The 18,644-nt window shown below is 39.1% G+C and overlaps 1 long non-coding RNA gene across 1 annotated transcript; it reads left to right on the forward strand.

Annotated features, from left to right (window-relative positions):
* The first annotated feature begins 1,184 nt into the window (after positions 1 to 1,184).
* On the forward strand, positions 1,185 to 8,794 carry LOC135934503 (uncharacterized). The gene is made up of 6 exons (XR_010574122.1): positions 1,185 to 1,466; positions 1,534 to 1,675; positions 7,061 to 7,361; positions 8,015 to 8,136; positions 8,197 to 8,585; positions 8,647 to 8,794. It is a non-coding gene; the product is annotated as an uncharacterized LOC135934503 (long non-coding RNA).
* Positions 8,795 to 18,644: the final 9,850 nt, after the last annotated feature.

Raw genomic sequence — 18,644 nt, forward strand, 5'->3', positions numbered from 1 at the left:
AGTAGCAAAATGTCATTTGAACGCGCATTTTGAAAGAGCGCGCCAAAGCGGAATTTTTATGCGCAAGGTTATGATGATGCTTTTCGCGCTGGAGAACACAGTTTGCGAATAGCAGAAACAGAGCATGCGATTGGTTGAAGAGTTAAAATTCTCGCGACCAATCACATGACTAGATGACTACTTGTTAAACAATCAGCTCATCAAGCTAGCTGGCCGCTGGCCATTGTTGCATTGTTCGTTAAAATCATTAAATTACTTAAAGTAGGAGTGTTTTATATGGATTGCGCAGAAAATGTTCCACATCAACCATAGCGGCTGCCGACGCCGACGGACCTGTCACCCTTGTTGCAGAACCGAGAGTGTACGCAAATTGTTATGCAACTACATCATCTCCTTGATCTCCTGGCTGGCGAGTGAGGGTCATGCAAACAGGCCAATGAGAACACGACGCTGCTCAGCGCCGAGGTATATTAAACGTTTGCTCTTCAACTATAGTCCAACAGGTATTTTTTAGCTAAACATATATAATGTTGACTATGATATGTATAAATTAAATTTTAATTTCGTTTTAAGGCTCAGTGCCTGCATGGCAAGAAGATAGTGGGCGTACTGGCGGCGTGTGGTCCCTTGGGCGAACCTGCCACTCTGATATGACGCTCAACACTTTTAATATTTTGCCGTAGTGTCATCACTGTCATCCAAGAACGTGAGACTACTCGGTGTGCCAATAAGCTCTTGGGCGTGACCTACTGGTCAGAAGATGATTTTGTGATAACGGACATCACGGTTTTGGTTCGAGGCTATTATGCCGAGTGGCTGCTCAAGACGACATTAAATTTAGCGCTGCCAAGTGCAGGAGGCAGGACCCGTGCGTGGCATCTCTTGAGAACATCATCATGTGCCAGCCGGCGCCTTTGATTTGCTGCTCGACGCCGACAAATGCAAGCACAGCATCAAGATCATACATCTATCTTCTGGCGTCATGCTTTGATGCTTGGCACCCTAGCGGGCGGAATCTTCGTCGGCGCTTCCGCCCCGAGCAGCCTGAGTCTTCAAGTGAGGTTCTATTAATTAATTAATCATTAAATTCACCAAACTATTGAATTTTATGCACAGATGACGCCTTGGAACCAGGAAACACCATGCAGCGTACCTGCACGCGTGGTCACTAGGCCTGGGCAGTGGCATGACGCCCGGCGGCCCAGCAGGGTTTTCTCCTCCCGGCTCGAGGGACCTCTCCGACCTGAGCCTCGACTGCAGCCTCGCTTTTTCCCGTAGCCGGGCAGCCCGAGCATTAGTCCATTCATTCTGTCGCCGGTGTGCGCGTAGCACAATTACAGCCTTTGAAGCCCAGCGTACGCGCCATGAACGCCCAACTACATAACTACTCGCCTACCACCTCAGTCAGCTACCTGACCAGCCCATCCTACTCGCCCACGTCGCCATCTTTACTCGTTGTCGCCCAAGTGATTATTTTTATTCGCAGAATTATTTTTATTAACTAAATATTAAATTTAATTAATCTATTTTCAGGCTACCCTCTGTCCTCCCCTTGCTACTTGCCAACCCCTGCGTCACACAGCCAGAGGTCGTCGCCGTACTGATCCTCTCCAGCGTCATCGCCGTGGTATACAAGTTGTTTTAAAGACGGTTTAAATCCACAACAGCAGTGACAGTAAGTGTAGAACCTTTTTAATTGAATGGAAATGGCCCTGGGTTGAGATTCATTTTAATTTACCCTTTCACGCAAGAGGGTTAAAACATATATACGGTTTGATTCTCAGATATAACACACGAATTAATATTTATTTTCAAGTTCCTGCCAAATTTTTAGTCTCAAAATTTCCCAGAAAATAAATAAAAGGAAAAGTGCCGTCCGAGAGCACTTCAGAACCGAATTTCTTTAGTGTCGTTGGAAAAAAATCCAAAATTAATTCTCATCGGCGTTAGACAATATTATCTGGTATACTAAAATTACATTATTTTTATTAATATTAAAAGGTAATGAAATAATAATCCGTTTAAAAGTTAAACTATAAAGTTGTCAGTTTTATTGTGTACATGTATAGAATACAGGCAAACTTTATTTTAAAAGGGAAATAAACTTGAATTTTCAGAGGATTATGCACTCTATCGAAGCAATACAGCTTTGCTTAGTTCTTGGATCTGATGAAACCTACTTGATAGATATTCCAGGTTTTGTTTTGGAATTGGATACGAATTAACGATAGAATTAAACTTATCCAAATTTTGCTGCATTTGATTAACAACAGTTTCGTTGTTTTCACTGTCATCAAAGTTTAGATTGAAAGAAGACCAGCCTGGCAATCGATGGGTGTCCCAAAAGTAAATGTCTTCGACTAAGCTGAACACACTGAAATCGAAATAAATAATACTTATTAGAATTAGACTTAATGACAGAGAAAGTTTGGCACACAATTCCACATTTTTAACGATATTACATGCAAAAATTTTAATTGAAACTAGTTAAAAATAATTCTCCTTACTATATTTCCATCTTCCACTTGAGTTTTTTTATACGGGCCATCGCCTCGATGGGTGCATTTATCTGGTAGAAATCAGAATCAATGATTTCCAGTGCAAGCAGATTAGGGCACAGACTAAAAACTTCGCCAAGGGTGACCTTATCCCAAAGGCTGATGCCTTCAAGAATCAGTTCTCGAAGAGACTGCCCGTTGCTCTTCATGAAATGCCTCAAAGCATAGGCAGAAGTTTTCCGGCAAGATATGTGGGCGATTCTCACTTCTGGCAAGAGCGGAAATTCGTCCAGGTACCCAATGTCGACTAGTTGAGAGGAAGAGAACTAAAATTATAAAATTATCTTACTCTATTTTTCAAAGAAGATACAATTTCTTACGTGGATTTCAGTCACTGTGTTCAATCCTTGCAACAAATTTAAATTAGCGACTCCCCTTGGTTCAATATACAAATAAGTATATCGCTGAAATGCTGTGGAGTTCGGGAATATTGGCATTGTTTTCTGGAAAGTCAGTCTCAATCGATTTTCCTGAAAATCTTTCGCGATGATGCTCACGAACACAAAGTCTTGCCTGAAGGCGCCACTGGACAGTTCATTGTCCATGTAGACTTGGTTCGCATGGAATTTTTCTAATTTCTCGCATTGTTGCGTAATTGCCAACACTCTTGACAAACGCACAAAAACGTCTACGATGCAAAGGACTTCCAAATTCTTCAGCGCAGTGATCGAGGCCAATTCTCGTTCCTGAAGCGAGAAGAGGACCAATTGTGGCAGACCTTTTATGGTCAAATTACGCAGATTCGGAGTATTCGAGCCAAAACAGCGGACCAACTGAAAAAATATAATTAAATTCATGTTTTGGAAATTTATTAAAGATAGAGACCTGCTGAAAACGCGAGTTTGACAAGCAGAAGTTTTTGCAGTTGCGGGACATCTGCATGAAGTCTGTTGTGTCGAAGCTGACATAGCTTTTGGAGAGCAAAAACGGCAGAATCGCCCAAAGCTTGTCGACGTGATCATCTTCGTCGCTGCAGTTTTCATGAGAATGGTTCTTAACAATCTGCCACGTTTTCTCGAATAAATCGCGCCTAATGGGAGCTGAAAATATACATGTTTCGTTATTCTCAAGGGTTTTTCAATACGCCAAAATATTTTTCCGGTTTTGCCTTTTTCAAATAATAAAAATAATTACGTCCCTCAGCATAAAAGGAGGCAGGAAATTTCTAACGTAATTTCCGCGTTTTTTTTTGTTTCGAGAAATTCCACTTTAAAAAACTAATGCATCAAAATTATAGCAATGGGGTTGAAAGGGGATGATGATAAGCACCCCCAAATAATAAGGTCGAGAGGAGTCACCCGGTGGTTTCTTTTCCAATTCTTATGGTTAGACCCCGATATTTCAGCACTTTTATTTGATTCGAGCACAGAAAAACGGATTTAAGGTGCCCTCGCAGTGGTTCATTTCTAAGTAAAACTTAAACTAAACACGAAAATTTGAGCAATTTGATAAGAACACAATTAACGGAAAAAATTCCTGGAGAAAATTGGATTTTTGAATCTTACACTGGAAAATTAATGATGAGAAACCAGAAAAAAGAAAGCTGATATGCAAAATCTGGCCACAGCTCTATTTTTCGATTAAATAAACATAATATTATTTTATTTAGAGAGTTGGAAATGGCTTAAAGGACAACACGCGTTCGCAAGGCGGTAATAAATTCAATGTTCTGAGACAACTTACCAATAATCGAATATACGACATTCTTGTCGGAAGTGTCGACGTTGTCGAACACACTTTTGACGGCCATGTCGAAAAGGCTGAGTTTCACCTAAGAGAAAAAGATAATGTAAAAATCATTAATCACGCTATTATTTCCTTCATGCAGCAGCAGATTTATTTTTTTATGTCGCAAAAAGTCAAATTTGGAAATTTAAAAGTACAATTTCACTCCGTCTGTGTAGCAAAGACAAAAAGACGGCTACCGCGCGAGGCTATAGGCTCAAAATTACAACCCGGAATAAGATAAATTTAAAATCGGGCCTATTTGCAATCATTATATCGGGTTCTTGATTTTGGTGCGACAAAAAAAATTAAGGTTAGACCATTGAGTAGCCGATTTTCATGCGTCAATAGATCGTGGAAAATTCAATTTCAAATCAGCATTAGTTTAGACCCGTAGTTGAGCCTAAAAGAAATCATTTTAAAAATTTTGTAGTAATAACGAGAGTAGTAAATAAACGAGATTGGAAAATTATTCTCTTACCATTTCTGCTTATTTCACGACGAGAGACCTGTGCGAGCGCAAGCAGGAGAGACAAAAACCAGGAAGTGTTGCACGGCTGACGGCCAAACACAAACAAGGCCTGATGCTAGGTGCGCTCTCCTGACAGCTTTTTCCCAGTCATATGCTGCCAGATGCTTTTATGTTCAAACCTGAGCTTTTTCCTTTAAATAACGAGATGTTTACAAATTTGGCGAAAAGAGGAGGAAAAACAAATTTTTATTAGTTAATTGACATTCAAAATTCTGAAAACAGATTGAAAAAACAGCATGAGGGCTGTTAAGCATGGGAGTGGCAACCCTGGCTGGATCCAACTGATTGTGAGGCAACACAATGACGTTCCCTCTGCCGCGCGTTCCTACTGCAAGATGCTTTTCAGCTAAACAGCGTCGGAAGATCAAATAATGGAAGGCGCGCAAAATATCAAAATACAATAAATTTTTATTAACTAACTGTGAGAGTCGGAAAATTGAGGAAAATATTTTCAGAATTCCCTAGTCAAGCCTTTCAAAAATTTCTCTTTAAAGGGAAAAAGGAAATTAATTGACTATTCGAATTAATAAAGCCGAGCAATGAGGATGGCGTCGTCGCTTATTTCTCTTTCTTAGTGGTTCATGTCGGTCGCTTTGTCGCTTTAGTTTCAAAATTTACCACCGGAAACCAGATTTTTTTCCTGGAAAATGATTCATTTTCGTTAGTGCCAAAGATTTTGCTTCGTCACATCAATGTGACCCTCCACGCAGTCTCTCCTACTCCACAAACAAAGAGGGAATTCGTCCTTTGTCTGCCGCACGATCGCCTGCTCTTTTATTCTCCTATTTTTCTCTGCCTCAGTTGTGCTCTCGCATATCCTAGACCATTATTTGTGAATTCCCAAATACGTGCAGCGTGCAGCGCAACAACAAAAACCTTTTTACACAATACGACTAAAATGACCCTCAAAGTCCAGCCGCCTCTCCAGCAGCGCACAGGCAGTTGTGTGATTGCTCTTCCTTTTTTGTCATGCCACTCTGCCAGCGGATGAGCGGAAACGAATGCTTTTTTTTCTCCTGGAAAATCCTTTGCTGTCGTCGTTGTTAATACAAAATCCAGTCTGGAGGAAAATAAATAAGTAAATGAATAATGGTGAGGGCGTGAGCAAAGTGTATAGCAATGTGCTAAAGCAAAACGAATTTTTAAGAGAAGAACGAAAAGAGATGGTATAGAGCGAGCAAGAAATTATTGTTTTTATCAGCATCGACGGACACGCAGACCTGCAGGTGGCTGCTTTCTGTTAGAAACGAAAGTTAGTTTGCTCATTACCATTCGACTAAGGCTGCAAAAACAATCAACCGCATAGTTACAACTGGAGACAATAGCCAACTAAACGTGCAGACAGGCTTAATATCACACCAGTCAGTCTAACAACCTGAAAACTAAATGGGTTGTTAGTGGTATTTATACTGTTCTTTTATCTACAATATCTCAATAACTGCAGCTTTACAACGCAACTGCAGACCATTCTGCGTCATCTGCAAAAGAACTCGTTATTGAGAAATTTGAGCTTGTCCCTACCACGTTTTGAGTTTTTTACTGACTATTTCACATGTCTTAAATTCATCAGCCGCGGCTGAAGGGTCGATTCCGAAGATGACAAAACCGCTTAATCTGCAAGAAAACATGAGCGCAAAAAATCGAATATTCCCTACCTACCGCCAATTTATAGCCATAGCATAAACCGAGACAATTTCTAAACTAGATGGATTGAGATCAGCTTCATCTGCAAAAGTGCAAAAACACATGGTGGCAAGACTGCTTTATCCTACCGCTTTGTATTATTTTGTTCTTTGTAACTGTAACTGCCTTCCAATATTAGGCTCAGCTGTTATTTATTATATTCCTCAATACGACGAAAACAGAACCGCTTCATCTGCAAAATAGAAGTAATATGATACGATGCTATCCTACCGTTGTTGACAGCTTCTCGCCCAAACAGGGACTAATTTATCATCGCTTGTGCACCAGAGGGGCGTCATTAATGCACATATAGCTGCTTTCGTCTGTAAAATCTATAAAAAAATACTCCACGAGAAAATACTAAAGAAGATTTTAACGCAACGCAGTGGTCAAACTGCAAAAAATGTTAAGGTCTAATTCCATATTGCAATTAAATACCTCTCTTTTGGGGTCAACGCGAATATGGCGATTCAATCCTAACTGAACGCCAAGTTCGTGCAGGAATCTTGTTGTAAGAATCAGTCTCCTGCAAATGAAAATTAATTAAATTATTTAAATCTAGGTCCGTACAACTGGATTTCTCCGGGCGACGCGAAAGCTATGGTTGAGCACGGTGAAAATAATACGGCAACATTCAGACGGTGGTGAACAACTGGTTGCTGCTTGATAGCCACTCGACCAGCTTCAGCGACAAGATTGCCGATCCGCAGACCTACACGGAGATCAAGAAGGCCATCAAGCCCTTTGAGTAACTGGTCAACCGCATTTTGATAGACGCTCGTGACAAAGGCTGCGGTAGCTCGGTGAAAAAGTCGCTTATAAAGTACAACAACCTCAAGGCTATAATCATCGCTGGCTCGCAGGTCACTCATGGTTATTTTTAATTTATAAAAATCAATTGATTTTTTTTAAAGCTAAGAACTGCTAAACTTGGTTTATTTTGTCTAATTTTACTCTAAAAATACACTTTGAAATTAGTGTTTTCAAGAAATCCTTTAGCAGTGTTAATAAATATATTGTTTTTTATATTTTTGATAAAAAAAATTAATTGTTATTTTTCATAATTTATTCCTCTTTCAATTTGGCACATTTCTGAGTTGGACAAATTATTTCTCGGAAAAAATATTATGAAGTTTGCTTCGACCTTTGGAACCCGAATAAAAATTCTTGAAAGTTCCAGAAAACATAAATGGGAAAAGCTTCATCTTTTTAAAATTTAGCTTCACTCTCAATAAAGTATTCAAATTATTCATACTTTTCACTGCTAAAATTATCTATTTTCCTAAGAAAACAGACTAAAATATCAATTATTACCCTGAGGTAGCCTGATTGTATTCTTTTATTTACCTTGCAGATTCAAATAAATACTTCTCGTACTCAAATTAAGCAAAATAACTCATATCGCACTTAAGGCGGCCATCTTTGCGTTAAAATGCTGACTGAATGTCTGTGTTGATTAATTCACAAATTTATATCCCTACCAACGTTATCAGACTCAATTTAATTCGAATTTTAGGTGGTGTGCAACCTCATCATCATGGCCGGTGAGGATTGGCTGAGCAAATAGGCTAATGAGAACGCCATGCTACTCAGCGCCGATGCCTTCGACTTGTTGCTCGTCTTCAAAGATTCCAACAGGTATTTTTTTTAGCCTAAAAAATGTTGACTGTGTAAATTAATTTGTTATATCGATTTTAGGCTCCTGGCGAGGTGGTGAGCGCCCTGGCGGCGCAGTACATCGACGAACCTGCCACTCAGATGACGCTAAACACTTTCCTCTTTGCTTGTTTGTCGTTGACGAACTTGACACTCTGTGTGCCTATGCTGAAGGGAATCAACAACATCAGCAAGAAGCCCGATTCTGTCTTTCGCCGTCTTTAGCGGCATGACGCCGAGCGGCCAAGGGTTGTCTCCTTCGGGCTAGAGTGACGCCTCCGGCCCGAGCCCTGGCTTACAGCTCTGCGTGGTCGCTGCAGCCAGGCTCCAGTCTCCGTCCCCGTGGGGCCCAGCTTACGCGCTGTGGACGCCCAAGTAACTGTCCACCAGCCCCTGCTTCCTGACCAGCCAGTCTAACTCCGTGTTGCCATGTGATTTTTGCATAAATACTTGTTTTTAATTAACTAGCAAGTTTAATGAATATATTTTCAGACTACTCCTCGCTACTACTCCTCCTAGCTACTCAGCAGCGACGCCATGGTTCTCATCCACCTACCCCTTTTTACACGCCTCTTCTCCTGCGTTCAACCCATTGATTTTCAAGCTGAAAAGACGTTCCTCAACCCCAATAACAGCTTCTGGATGGGTAAGTGTTAAACTCTTTTAACTTTAAACCCTAAATTGGTCCTTGGGTCGAGATCATTTTTAATTTCTCCTTTTTTTGTCAGAGGGATGAAACTTATTTTGGGTTTTTCAATTTAATATTATTTTTGATGCAACACTACGCCAAACAAGCCAGAGGAGCAAATTGTGGGATCTTTTTTATATAAATCCTAATTTAAAGGAACGATTTAATACCAATTTCAAGGCTGTTGTCAGATTTTGGGTTTCCAGTGGCCTTCAAATAACAAGACTCAAAACTAATTAGACTACTGCATATATCTTTAAATGTGCTCATTGAATTGTCTGAATACGATTGGAGGCTCAAAAAAAAAAACAGGAGAAAATAATATTTTCAAATGAAAATTTTCCTAATAATAAACAGTCAACCCTAACTGAATTTTATCCTATGTAATTAAAGGAAGGGGTAGTTTAATAAGTAGTATATAAAATTATTGGGGAATTATTTTATTCAAAATAAACAGTTTATGCTACTCAGCATTTTTTTACATCGTTGATTGCTCAGAAATTACTGATTGAAATGCGTTCGTTAACTCTCTGAATTTTGGGAACAACCATTAGTGCGATCCTCGAAAATAAGCAAATTAAATTTCTTGAGATTCCGCAAGATTTTGCGTCTCTCAATGCGAGCAATGACGGTGGCATTTTCGCTGAGGTCAATTTTGGGCAGGGAAATGCTGACCTCGTCCAAGAGTGGCGCTGACAAAACGCTTGAAAAAGCGGCTTCCTCATATCTGTAATGATTTAAAAAATATAATTAGACATATCAATGAAACATGAACAAATCGAATATTCCCTACCGCCAATTTATAGCCATAGCTTAAACCGAGACAATTTCTAAACTGGATGAATTGAGATCAGCTTCATCTGCAAAAACACATGATGGCAAGACTACTTTATCCTACCGCTTTGTATTATTTTGTTCTTTGTAACTGTAACTGCCTTTCAATATTAGGCTCAGCTGTTATATATTACTCAATACGACGAAAACAGAACCGCTTCGCATCTGCAAAAAAAAGTAATATGATACGATGCTATCCTACCGTTGTTGATAGCTTTCTCGCCCAAACAGTGACTAAATTGTTATTGCTTGTGCAGCGGGTGCATCATTAATTCACATTGCTGCTTTCGTCTGTAAAATCTATAAAAAATACTCCACGAGAAAATACTACCGCCTTAATTAAGGCTCCGTAATCGTGGTTACTCTTATAAATGGGTGCAGCGATGAAAATTCTCTAGTTTCGATATTTCAAATTCTAACGCAATCGACTGCTTTCATCTGGAAAATTCTACTTGTTAATGGGATCGAAAATCTTAACTACCACCTTGACATCTCTTTTTGTTTTCCTTCAAAAGAGGATTATTTGGCCTTAACGTAACGTATAGTGGTCAAACTGCAAAAAATGATAAGTTTTGTCTATTTTCACTAATTTGAAAGTCAATAAACTAATAAAAATTTGTTTTTCGACGGGCATTGGACGTTAATGCAAATATCGCAAATCCTACTTTAGAGTGCACATTTTCTGTGAATTTTTAAATTAGAGAGGTCAATATTGATATGAGAAATGAACGCGGTGTCCCGAGACGAATCACCTTCCATTGACGGTCTTGGCAAATTATCTGTTGCAATTTTCTCGCGGTAATTACTATATTAAATTGGCTTGGGATCAATATAACTTTGAAATTATTGTCGAAAAATAATGTTATAAAATATTCTAAAAATATTTAATGCAAGTCAGCCGTTTTAATTTTAACGGCAAAAAGGTGTCGAAAAAACTTCATTTGGTAAAATCCACACACTTGGCCCCCCTTTGAACTGAACGCCGGAGTCGCTATTCTTGAGTCCCTTGTTAGGGCAGGCAGAAAATGTAAAAATGTCTGTTGGACTAATTTACAAAGTGCCTGCTCTTATTGGCTGCCTTGAGACTCTAAACTCGAGACTCCAGTCTAAGGAGGAGGTCATGAGTGTTTATTAAAATGTGATAGACAAAATATAGTCGGAATGAACCGCTGGAGAAGAGGTTGGTGGTTGTGCGAGCGTAACAACTCCTCCCTTGGCCTGGAATGCTGACTCCAACCCCAGGAGGGGGCTCAGTATTTATTTTATAGTGTTTTTCACTCCATATATGATCTAAATACGGAGGAAATGATCCAGTTAAGATGTAATAGACTAAATGACGTCGCATTTTTACTGGATCATCAATTATGCCATTGGAAAAATGCCATTCATTAAAAACCACAAACTTGTCCCCCTCCAAAAGCTGGAGTTGTGATTCTCGTGTCCCTGTAAGTATGCAGTAGAGGGAAACAACTGTAGAACTAAGACCGACTCTTGCCGGTAGAGGTTCTAATGTTTTGACTCCAGACCGCGCGAGGGGGCCAAGTGTGGCCGACGGACTTTTTCGCCAACAGTAAAATTGTCCGATATCACTATTTTCCATCACGGGTCTCAAATTGAAGCTGACGTCACGCTGATCACGTGACTGTAAGTATGCGGTAGAGGGAAATAACTGTAGAACTAACAATGAGAGTATTTATTTTTTTCCTTCAGTGGGCGGTGTCTCAAGGAGTGAAGAGATAAACGATACCCAGCGGAAGAACACTTCAATATAAACTTGCTCGTTTAGAGTGTTGAGCTGCTCGAGCAACAAAATGCAGTGTGCTGCTTGCGAAATGAGCAGAAAGTAGCTAAATGAGCGACGCGAGCAAGAACGAGCGCTTTTTCCTGCACGCGTCTGCTCGCGATTTTCTGCTACACCACTAGGAAAAGGTCAAACTGAAAATGAGAAAAGCAATGGTGCATTTTTTATTTTTATTTATTTTTTCCACCTGTTTTAAAGAACTAAATAATATTTTTAACACTAAATCAATGCCAAGCATTATTCCTATTGACACCAGAAAAATTGGTGCTGCGACTTTTTAAAAATATTTTAAGTATGCTACATCTCCATTTTATTGAACGACTCAAGTAAGTGTTAATTATTTCTCGCTTTCTCAAGTTACACTTGAGTCCTTTAAGGCATCGCTTGGTCTCAGATCATTTTTGTACAATTCAGTGCAAATTTAATCCTACACAAAACTATATTATGCTAACACATGATTAATCTAAAATATTATACATTAAATGTTTAGAATTCCAAGAAATTAGTAAGTTGGTAGGTCTTACTGTAAAATTTTACTGTATTTAAAAATTAAATAATCTATTAAAAATTAACATAGTACAAAATTTAATAAGGTATTGGTTACAGCTAAAAAATTTAGTAGACCCAATTTTACTTCTTCTATGGTTAAGTCACCACAAATTTCACAAAGCATTTGATTTGTCTTGTCAAATGAGTCTATTATTACAGAAATTTCATTATCAAGCAAATTTAAGTGACTTAAAATCATTTCAAGTAGTTCCTAAAAACTGTCCACTTTGCAACTAAAAAAGAAAAAACATATATTTAAGACTACGGTGATCCATATGTTATAAGTCAACACTTGTGACATACCGATCGACTCTTCTTCTCTGAATCGCTCAGCTCAGCAAAAACTTCCACGATTTGTCGGGCTTTGGTACGGGTGATCGTGTATATTCGCTTGTGCTTCCCCTGCATGTGATGAGCCTCTAAAGTTATTAGTCCTACACAACAAAAATTTCATTACCTGAATCCCTTTGACCAAGATTTGCAAATATAGGTGCCGTGGACTAATCCAGGGTTCTATTTCTTGAGCTGGCTGTCTCAAAAGCATCAGGGTACTGAAAAGTAAAGTAACAATAAGTGTTTTTATCTGGCCAGCACATTCCGTGGGCTTCAAGCCCACCGGTGCGAATAACACGGCCGAGCGGAAACCGTTGGGACTGAGTGGCCGCATGCAGAGGAGCCTGTGCCAAATTGCAGCTATTTTTTTGCCTGCCCGCACCGAGGTATTTGAATGAAACGCCTGATATTTTGTGCCTGAAGCCATTGGAAAGGCATTGGCGCACCTCCCAGCCCGTTGAGCAATTAGAGCATTCTTTCAAGACCACCTTTTGCCACCTCTGACGTTAGGCAGTCAATAGGAGATTCCAGAAATGCTCAAATATCTCCTATTATTGCTTTAACGCTTCTTGCCTTAACGACAATACAAGCCAACGAGCTTGTGCGTCTGATTTGACACTTTTATAATTGGCAACAATCAGGTATATCTGTCTGAATCATACTACCGCTTAAAATGCAATAATCGAGTTAGCTGAGAAAAAATTAAACTAAGGCACTCACCAGAACAGCTAAATCATGTTGTTCATTGATATTAAGAACAATAATTATGTTCCTGCTGTTCGTGAACTCTCTCTCCATTAGCGTGCACCTGTAAGACAGAATTCTTGAAGTTAGTTGGCATTACCATGGACCCTACTTACATAATACCCATCGACAGGGGGGCGGAGTTAAGGGGCGGGGCGGGGGGGGGGCGAGGGGGTTCCGGGCCCCAGAGGTTTTTGGCCGCCGCCCCATAGGGGCCCGAGGAGCCCCTTCGAAGCGAGCGGCCTCCCTATGCTCCTGTGTAAAAAAATCGCGAAAACGGGGATGGCCGACGCGCGGTCGCCGACAAACGCGGAAACAACGGAGAAACCCGAGATTCCTGCCATAGGTGAATTTCCCTCAGTAGAGGGAATTTTATTCACAATGAATGTTCCACTTGAGATCATAAACACATCCGAGGCAACTGCATTGCTCCCAACTTTCCAAAGTCCAAAGACGCAGCTTGTGTACTTAATTGGCACGCTAATTTCCATGGCCTGATAGGCTGAATTTGTTCCGTCACCTAAGAATTGAAAATAATTTCAAATAGTAAATTATTCTGATAGAGATCATTGTTTGCATGCACACTAAAGTAGTGGCATGCAAAGTTCCAATGCATTTATAAATAATTTATTAAATTATTGGTCTAATTCAACGAAACAAAAAAATTACATCCCAGACAGAAGTTTTTTTTATAAAAATTTCTGATTTACATACATAAAAGTGTATAGTTTTATGAGCACTGTGCGCGTACAAAATAGCTCATATTAGTCAAGAAAATAATTTAAACAAAGAAACAATTATTGCGAATAATTACACTGAATGGAGAAGCAAATTTGTACGCCGCACTATTTGAATTCCCGCTCTCAAGGGTAGAGGTTAAAATACACACGCGTGCATATTGAGTTATTGACGTCGACTGGGTCGCGGACACACATACCTACATGAAAAATAAATTCGTAAAAAGTTAAAATTTTCGTGTGAGATTATTTTTGAGTCTGCATAATATCAGACGCGATGAGGATGGAGCGAAATATGCATAATTATTTAATTTAATAATAAATCAAGGAACAATTAAAAAAACCCGTATATTACTTGACACAAAACGCGCAACTTGGCTCGTTTAGGCAAATATTTTTAGTTCTTCATGTGAAGTGGGTGATTTGACAATTATTAATGCAGCATTGACAAATTCGATGAGGGTTGAAACATGCAAGAAGCGAATAAAACGCGAACTTAAGTGCGCGACAAAATGATTATGGATTAATTCATTTTTATTATTAATTATTAGTGAAGTTGCAACTAACATGAAAATACTGTAATCGAACTACTTCAGAAAAATAACCATGAAACAGAACGGCGCGATAATAATGTTTAATTTAGGGCACGTGAAATGAAAAATGATAAAGATATCAATTATGTGTGGCTGGCTGGCGGCTGCGGCGCAGCTGGCGGATCGAGAAAAGAATCAGCTCAGTCGGCTAGCTCGACGCGTCGCGGCTGGAATCGGTATTTTTGGCATTTTTGGTATTTTTTGTTTCCTTGGCCATTCGCTTAATTTCCAAAGTTGATTTTATAAGCGAAAGGTCGTCAATACAATGGCGGGCAACGACAAGAATTGCACTGATTGAGAGTCAGAGCAGCTGGGATGTCTGGGTCTGGAGAAGCTACAAGAGAGGCTCGATACCGGCGTTTACCTCGCAAGGTCGGTCGTGCAACTCAACTTTAGCTTACTCCTGTACCCCCGCAAGGCCCCGCACAATCATTTATCTCGCTTGAAAATGTTACGTGGAATCGGCTTGCTGTTGAAAAATATTTTGTCTCTCCCCACAATAGAGGGAAGGTTCAGCGAGAGGCTCACAAAAGAATATGGGAAGAAAAATAGGGCGGTGGTCCTTTGAGCCAGATGCGAACTATTCAGAAATATTCCTATACTTTCCTGAGAAGAAAAAAATTAAAAATAACAATGCCTTTCAAAGGTCGAGGCATAGCAAATCGGACCCGGTGCGTGGAAACGAGAAAATATGAAAAAACGATTTTTTGTGCTGGGCTTGTTTTTTATATTATATGATTTTAAAGTTTGGTCATGATGAATTTTTTAAATTGCCTATTTACCTCTATTGCCGTTCTCAATTTTTGCATATTAGGACGATTGTGAAAATTTTCTATGTCATGTTAGAATTGAACCCTGAAATGAATGAATGCAAAACATTGGGACAATGCAAGGAATTTAAGCGGTTAACAAATATTTAGATGTGGAATTTAGACTGATTGGAATTTTCTAATATTCGCCTTTTCGTCATCAGTTCGGCTTAGCTAGCTGTGGCCTTAAAGTGCTTTGTCCCAGAAATCAAAAGCTGCAGCGGCCGAGGCCCTCGCTGGGCTTCCAAGAAGTCGAGTACGCTCTTTAGACAATTCGCTTACTTGCTATTCTGACCATTAAAAAACGTCTTGGTTCGTAAGAAACTACGCCACAATGTGAGTTTATAATTATTGCTTTATCATGACAGGCTCTCAACCTTCTGTAGTTTTCAAAATGACTTTAGTTGGTGAAAGGCATTTATTGTCATCTACTAATTAAAATTTGTTGGTGTTTTGGTTTATTTATATTCCCCCAAAAATAACGCATTATTTCTTGTAGTAATTTATTTAAATTGATAATCACGTAAACTGTTAATTCTCCATGTGAGTGAAAATAATGGAATCGTGCATTGAATTAATCACAAATAATTTATGACTAGCAGTTTTGTAGACCAAGGGTATAGAAACTTTTTAAAAATGTAAAATGACGAAAAGTTAAAATGATTATGGATTAATTAAAAGAGGCAGTGGATAAGGATCGACACGGGAAGCCAATTGTAGCGCCCTGTGTTATGGCAATTTGCGCAACAGTGGCATTCCTATTCCTAACTAAAACCAAAAACGAGGATCACGGAAACGAATAGAAAGTAGTTGCCAACAGACAACCCATCAAGTGTGAATTTTTCTTCATTTTAAAGCCAAACGCCACCTCAAAATGTTGACACAATTAATCAAACCTTTAACTGCGCTTGGCCTACCTTATTGTTATAATCATTTTTTCGCGTAAAAACTGAGTTGGTGATTTTTTTTAAATAATTGCGACCCCTCCTGAGATACATGAAAACCTAATCCTGACATTGAGTTTTATTTTAAAATAAATTAAAGAATTTCAATACACTCATCAGAAGTTGAAAGAAACCTACCTCATTTTCATACCGCTATTTAAAAATTTGTTGGGGTTCGTAAATTTTCTAATTATTATTCTCTTACAAAATATGAAAGATCAGCTAAATCGTGTTTAAGTAAAATAACTAGTTTCCCTCCTTGGATTTGAGCAAAATTGAATGACTGGTGACTGGTTTGCAAAATTGGCTAATCCTGCAAGAGTCTAAGAAAGCGAATTCTTAGACGACTTGCAAGAGAACAATGAAAAGTCGGATGCTAGTGATACCACTTTAATAGAGGAAGATGTCAATGCCGTCGACCGAGAAAAAAATGGGGATGAAAACTCAAACCACCCACCTAGTGAAGCTGTAATTAGTACTAGTAGTACCCCTATCGACAGTGCCGATAGTACAAATAATTTTGACTGTGCTGACGAGGAGCCAGAGGGTGAGATTTGCTGTACACTTGGCACCCGCGATACTATCTTTTTGTTTGGTAATAGATTCTCCAAGAGAGAGGCCAGCCTCTACGACACACGAGGAGGTTGCAGTGAAGAAGATTAAAATCGAGACTGCTGATCCAAGTGCAGAAATGAGCATGCAAGAGCAGGTTTTTGTACTTTTGAGAGTGTTTATATATCTAAGGACAGTAAGGACTACTTCTGCTCTAGCACTAGAGTGTAAGTTAAGGAGTAGTAGAGTATCAACTCGGAAGGTATTGCCGCCTTCCAGTATCTACTCTCCTTCCTTGTAGAGATGCCTGGCCTGCAGATGACCGAAAATAGTGGAACGGCAACGCACATGTCGTTGTGGCGGTGAAGATAAGCGAGTTTAAGGATAAATATATCAAGCCAGAAGCCCTGGAAAGGACAGATTTCGCAACTTCAACAAGTGTGAGTGTGTATGTGGAAAACATTTTGAATTAGGAAATAGCGCAGGTCTTAATTTTGAGCCTTTATTAAAACCCAATTCAAATATTGAAATATATTATTTACGGCACACGTGTATTCTTGGTTTGGAATTTGCCTCAGGGTTTGCATTTCGCGTTTGTTGATTCGACAAGCCTTGCTTTATTTCACGAATTTTAAAATGAGATTCAAACGATAATCTTCAAATTCCAGCGATCAGTGTCGGCCAACCGACAGCGGAAGCTTCCATTTTTATTTGTTCTGAATGCTGAAGGCATTTAAGGAAAATTCCATGACGGGCTGACGATTTTCAACAAAGGGATCTTTTATGGTTGAGAAGAGTTTTCTTTGAAAACACGTAGGGAAGGTCGGGGTTCAAGTGTTAACAATGGAAGCAACTGATAAATCGCTCTGCTGTCGGAGCGGAGCAGCTGCTGGAGATGGACGCAACCAAACTGAGCTGTTAAATTTAAAAAAAATATTAACCAGCCAAATGAAGGCAACCAAAATAGAATTCAAGACCTCCCATAGTGGATATTTTACAGCATAAATCAGAAAAAATAAATTTAATATTTGCCTGGTTTTTAATTGAAATTTCTGCGATAATTGGATCCTAAATTTGCATGCTAATCAAGCGGTTAGCATCAAAATGATTTCTCCTATTTTGTAATAATTATCCTGGAGGTTAATCTGGCTCATAATTCGCACGCACCGTTGGATATTTTGCAAAAAAGAGCAAAATTGAGCAAAAAATTGCTGTCAATTAAAGTTTAATTTTTTTAAAAATTTTGCTAAGTCTGGCATTTAATTGTTTTTTTTTTGCTCTTTTTATCCCTGACCTCTCGGACCGGGAAGGGCGCGAGGACTGCATTGAAACGCTAGACATTCGTCCCGTGAAGCCAAATCACGCATGCTGGAAAGGTGCAAACCAGCCCGTTGAGCAATGTGAGCATTTCGAGTTTGGGCAGATCAGGCCGAGGAGTGTCAAACAAAGATGGTTCCCGAGAAGTGATTTTCCTGAAAATTGATTTTAAGTTAGAAAAAATGACTCTGGAATGATCTAAATTCTACTAACTTTTAACTTTTTTCTGTTGCAGATTGGGTGAGTGTGTGCACTACTACAATTAGTCTGATGGACTTGATTCTAAATGTTATTTTTTTTTTGTTTTCGCTAAGCAAGCTTACTTTTTACTCAGCTCAAAAATCCAGCTTACCATGCAAGTACACTTTAGCGGTCAATGATTTCTTCCGCGCCTAATCACCAATGAATTCTCTCATTTAATTAATCAACTTGAAAATTTCGGCACTGAACATTTTTCAAAACAAATTGCACATTACTCCGTATAAGTTTAGTAACAAACACAAATTGCTCTTCTTATTCATACAACAAATTAAACGGCTTTGAAAATTCAGTTAAACTTTGCTTTTGCTTAATTAAAGAAAACTAGCAA

This window comes from Cloeon dipterum, chromosome 1 (assembly GCF_949628265.1).
Source record: "Cloeon dipterum chromosome 1, ieCloDipt1.1, whole genome shotgun sequence".
NCBI classification, from domain to species: Eukaryota; Metazoa; Arthropoda; class Insecta; order Ephemeroptera; family Baetidae; genus Cloeon; species Cloeon dipterum.